Source organism: Myotis brandtii, unplaced genomic scaffold (assembly GCF_000412655.1).
Source record: "Myotis brandtii unplaced genomic scaffold, ASM41265v1 scaffold193, whole genome shotgun sequence".
Taxonomy (NCBI): domain Eukaryota; kingdom Metazoa; phylum Chordata; class Mammalia; order Chiroptera; family Vespertilionidae; genus Myotis; species Myotis brandtii.
In genome coordinates, this window is record NW_005357191.1 from 2,139,217 (window position 1) to 2,144,452 (window position 5,236).

At 43.4% G+C, this 5,236-nt stretch overlaps 2 long non-coding RNA genes across 2 annotated transcripts in view; one reads left to right on the forward strand and one right to left on the reverse strand.

Annotated features, from left to right (window-relative positions):
• The window catches only part of LOC106725868, a 10,135-nt gene extending 6,557 nt beyond the window's left edge, over positions 1-3,578 (forward strand). Inside the window, exon 2 of the long non-coding RNA XR_001361873.1 lies at positions 3,243-3,578. This is a non-coding gene — a long non-coding RNA (uncharacterized LOC106725868). The remainder of the gene's footprint in view (positions 1-3,242) is intronic.
• The window catches only part of LOC106725867, a 13,810-nt gene that overhangs the window by 2,922 nt on the left and 5,652 nt on the right, over positions 1-5,236 (reverse strand). The window lies entirely within an intron of this gene.

Here is a 5,236-nt window from a genome sequence, read left to right on the forward strand (position 1 = left end):
GTGACAGCGAAGAGGAGCGCAGGGCTGACACGCTGCGGGCGACGAGGACGAACACGGAGCTGAGGGAAGCAGCCGGTGCAAAGGCCCCAGCTGTCTGACTCCATTTACCTGAAATGCCGGGAGCAGGAAGTGCACGGGCACAGGAAGCGACCAGTGCTTTCCAGGGGAGTTTGAGGGGCTGGAGCCTAAGGGAGAAATGATTTTAGAGGAAGAGCAGCAGCTTGCGGGTGCAGGAGGCCTGGCTCCCAGGTCCAAAATCAGAAAAACAGCTCAGAAAGGAAACCTGACGAAAGCCCCGGAAGTACCCAAAGGAAAGAAAGGTCTGGGCGTCTCCACGGAAGAGCAAAAAGGCGTGGCACACAGCAAGATGGGCGGCTCTGGAAGTGAAAAGGAGCATCAGGAAAGGGGCCAGGACCAGGACCAGGACGGCTCCTCAGGAAGAAACACGCCCCCCAACATCGCCCAGAGGTGGACAGAGACCAGGAGTGACCGGCAAGTCCGGAACGAAAAGTGAAGGAGGACAGCTGGGCACCCGACAGCAGCTGGGCGTGTGGTTTGTGGGAAGGAGACAGAGCCACGCCGGGGTCCCGTCTCCCGGGGGTGCTCCAGCACCACAAGCTTAGACTCGGATAACACAAGCAAGCATCCCAGGTTTTAAGGCCTCACTGAGTGCTTGACCTATTCTTTTAAAAAATATTTTTAACACATTTCAATTTCAAGAAGTAAAAACAAAACCAAGAAAGAAAAACTACGCTTTCGGAGCCTGAACATCCACAGGAACTTCAGCGCCATCCCGAGCCGCCGGCCGCCCCAGCTAGGGATCCAGGCCTGCCATCTGCCACCAGGGGAGCAGGCCTAAGCCAGCAGTTGGTTATCTCCCGAGGGGTCCCAGACTGTGAGAGGGCACAGGTTGGGCTGAGGGACCCCCCACCCCCCTGCCAGTGCACGAAATTTTGTGCATGGGGCTTCTAGTTGTGATTATAGTTATGATAGATTATTTTTACACAATAGGTCATTTTGGACACAAATAGATCATTTTAAACAATTAGGTCTCTAAATTTTTCTATAGATTCATTGCAGTCGCAATAAAAACTCAGATTTTTTTTCCTGTCCTTTTGTGGTATTTGTATGTGTGACTGTGTGTGCACATTTGAGTGTTGTGGGGAGAAAACTGATTACCTGATTCTGAAACTCACATGGAAATGCAAAAGGGAAAAAGTAATCAAGACTCATTTGAAAAAGAAGATTAAAGTAGGCCAAAAAATGCATTTAAAAAAGAAGATCAAGGTAAACAAACTTGCTTTATCAGGTATTGGGATTTAATTGTAGACCTATGATAATGGAGTGATATCTTTGGAAACAGGGATAAAAATATAGACAAATCAGCCAGCATTAGAAATAGAACCAGGTACAGACATTTTATTTAAAACAAAAACATGGCACTGGTAACAGTATTGGAAAAAAATGGAAGTCAATATGGAAGAGGAAAAAAAATAGATTTCTTCCTCACCTCATACATAAAATCAATTTCAAATGGTTTAAACACAAAAATGTAAAAGGCAAATTGATGAAACTTTATGTTATTTGAAGAGAATATCTTCATTACTTAGGAGTAGAGAAAGACCTCTTAAGCAAAAACTTGAAAAGCACAAACTATGAAAAACAGTTTAACAAATTTATATTAAAATCAAGAATTTTTATTCATCGAAATATATAATTAAGATAATGAAATTATAAGCCACTGAGTGGGAAGTATTTGTAATTTATAAACTGGCAAAGACCTCTCTTTCAAAATATATAAGGATTTCTTTAAAATATTAAAAGAAAAGGCAATCACAAAATGAGATTTTCCAATGTCTAATATACCCCTGAAAAGAAACTGAACTAAATTAAAAATCACAATGAAGCACACCAATGAGGCAGTAAAGGTGGGAATCTGACAGTGTCCCTGTTGTGGAGGAAGTGGGGTGATGGGAAGGCCCGTACACTGCGAGCAGGAGGCCCCTTTGAAAGTCCTTTTGACAATATTTAATGAAGATGACCATACTTTATGAACAAGGAATTCCCATGAAAGTTATATACCTGAGAATTAGAAAAAAAATAAAGATTTAAGATTTTAAAAAAGGAGACAATTTAAGAACCCTCACTCATGTTAAGAGTAGCAACTCAAATGTCTATTTGAGTGGAAATAATAACAAAATGTGGTATATTTATACAACAGAATACATAGATCAATGAAAATAAATATTGGAAAATAAATGGTAGAATAACCTTAAAATTGTAATGTTGAGCAAAGGACACATGCTATACCATACCTTCGCAATGCCCACCAGCCAATCAGGAGTGAGTATGCAGATTAACCCAACAAAGATGGCGGGTTAATTTGCATACACAGGCACTGAGCGGCCTGGGGGTGGTGTGGGACGCTTGCAACAACGCAGGCATTCTGTACCGCCCCAGCCACTCTGGGCCTCTGGGCAGTGTGGGAAGGCGGAAGGGCAGCTCCAGGCCGGAGCGAAGGCAGTGCCCACAGCTAGGGGAAGGAAGGCCCATTCTTGCACGAATCTTTGTGCATCAGGCCTCTAGTATATACATAAAATTTAGTGGATATCCTTCCAAATATTTTCTACACATATGTATACATATGTAACAGGTACAAATTTCACAGTTCAAAATTTCACAGTTTTTACAATTCAGGTATGTCTGAATTGTAACTTTATTTTCTATAACTCAAGTCAGTTTCTATTTTAGGCCTCAATCCCTCTGATGGCAAAAACTAAATCTAGTTAATTCAAGGTAAATGCTAGCACTTTATGATTTGCTTCTTTATTAGTGATCAAGTAGTTTAATTCCAGTGAATTCAGAATTTATTAATGGTCCTTTCTTCTCTCCTTTCAACTTCATGTATTTGCCAGTTTTTAAAACTTATTATAAAAGAAATAGGCATTCATTACAGAAGAATGTTAAACCATAAATAAGAGAAATGAAAAAATAAAAATTATCTGTAAACCCAGCAGCCAGAAATAATTAAACCTTCCAAATTATTCTCTTCATATATTTGCATTTTGGGGATCATATTATAACTAGCTATTACTGCTTAATATAGAGCCAACCTTTTTCCATGTTGCAAAATATACTTCTACAGCATTTTTAATGATTGCATTGTATCCTATATGCAAATGCACCATAATTACTGTCTGTTTTTGTATATTTGGGTTGTTTCCAACTTTCCACTTTTACAGAACTACTTGTAACCAAATCTCTGTGCACGTCTCTACTTCTTTCCTCACAATAAAATTCTGGAGCTGGTGTTCAGAGGGGCACTGGTTGAAGGGCTTTGCCTCATGCTGTCAGCAGACCTGCAGAAAGGTGGCACTGCCTTATACCGCGGGCAAGATGGTCCTTTTCTCCACGCCCTGCCAGCACCATCTTCATCATTTTTTGTCATCTTTGTTAATTTGATAGAACAGTGGTTTTGTAATATTGTTTCAAGTTATATTTCTTTAATAACTAGCAAATAAAACCTGTTTTTAGGCATCACTTATGTGAATTGCCTACTCCTATCTTGCCCCTTTAGACTTACTTTTGTCTCATTCATTTGCAAGAACTCTTTGTTAGCTATGTTGCAGATGTTTTCCCAGTTTGTTACTTGACCTTGAATTATGTCTGTGTGCTCTTTTGAGATTGTAAGAGCCCAAGCCACTGGGCCAGAAGTCTGGTCTTTCACAAATGCTCTGCCTTTGAATAAACTTAGAACACAGAGATTTTTGCATCAGTTACTCCACCTGGAGGACCAGCAGGCAGTCTCCCGGGCAGTCTTTTGAACTAGGGGTGGCAAGGGGCTGTTTACACCATGTAGGTCCCTCCTCCCCATGGGAGCCCCACGTTTCCATCAGAAGCAGCAGGGAAATGGCCTCCACCTTTCTTCTGCCTCCCAGATCTCACTTAAGGACCAAACCTAATTGCAAGGGAGTTAGCTCTCCAAGCTCCCCAACTAGAAAGAAGGTGGTGAGAGACGGGAGCTAATGCACAGTCCTCACTCATGTCGCGGGGCTTTCCTTCTGGTTTGGTCGTTATCCATTCTGGAGCCTGGCAGGAAGTCTTCCCCTGTTACCATGTTTTTCGATTTTTCTTGGCCATTTTCACAGATGTATTTTTTACATACGTTTTTTTCAGGCATGTTTTTCAAATGATTATTTTGAATTAAAAAACACACCTAGATACTGTTTTGTAATTTACTGGGCCTCTCCTTACCCTGGTTAGTATTCTTTCTACTGTTTTTAGTCCAAAGTCTGATCGGTACAGAGGCAGTTTGTATATTTGCCATTTGTCCTGTGCTGTTTTATCCTTGGACGTATTTTAAAATTCTGACCCATAAGGAAACAGCACCACTCATCTGCTCCCTTTATCTTATTGTTCTTAGCAACTTCTGACGCAACTGACGGGTGCTTCTCCTTCCAGAACTCTTGCCCACGGACTCCCCTGCCACCACTCTCCTGGGTCTCCCCCTCCCTCTCTGACCACTCCTCAGCCTTCCCATCCAGCTTGCCCGCCTCCCTCTTTTTCTCTCCCCAACTTTCTTTCTATGTGAGTCACAGGGCTTCCGTGTCACCTAGTGCCAGACATCCAAATAAGCCCCCCAGGCGCCTCAAGGCCATGTACCCAGCTGCCTGCTTGCCCTCTCTGCTTGGTCCTCTTGAAACCAAAAGGTGGTGTTCGAGTCCGAGTTCGTTGTCTCACAAAACCGAAGAATGGCTTCACGGACAAAACGGTTACGGAAGCAAAGCTTATTGGGAGAAGCCAGTCCTGGAAGGTGTGCGGCTGGGGTTCCAAAAGCAGCCGGTGTCCAGAGCGCCCGTTCCATGTCGCTGCTGATGCAACTCAGCTTCCAAGCTCATTAAAGTGTATTAGCCCATGGCCACGTGGGCGCAGGGCGTGCATCCCCAGGTGCCAGAGGGTGAGGAAGAGGAAGCATGAGCTTTTTATCTTGGGTAGGTACATGCCTCGCTAGCTCCTGAATGGTCCTCTCAAAGAATTCTGCCTCAGCATCACCCTTGGGATTGGTTTATATGCCTCACTGCCTTGTGATTGGTTATCTGCAAGCTGCCTGTCTCAGCAACATCCATACATTTTAAAGCTAGTGTCTCCCACGTGGGCCCTTCTTTTCCCAGCTGGGTTGTCTTAGTAACTCTGCCTAGCTGGGTTCCCTGCTTCTACTCCCTACCCCCCACCCCCC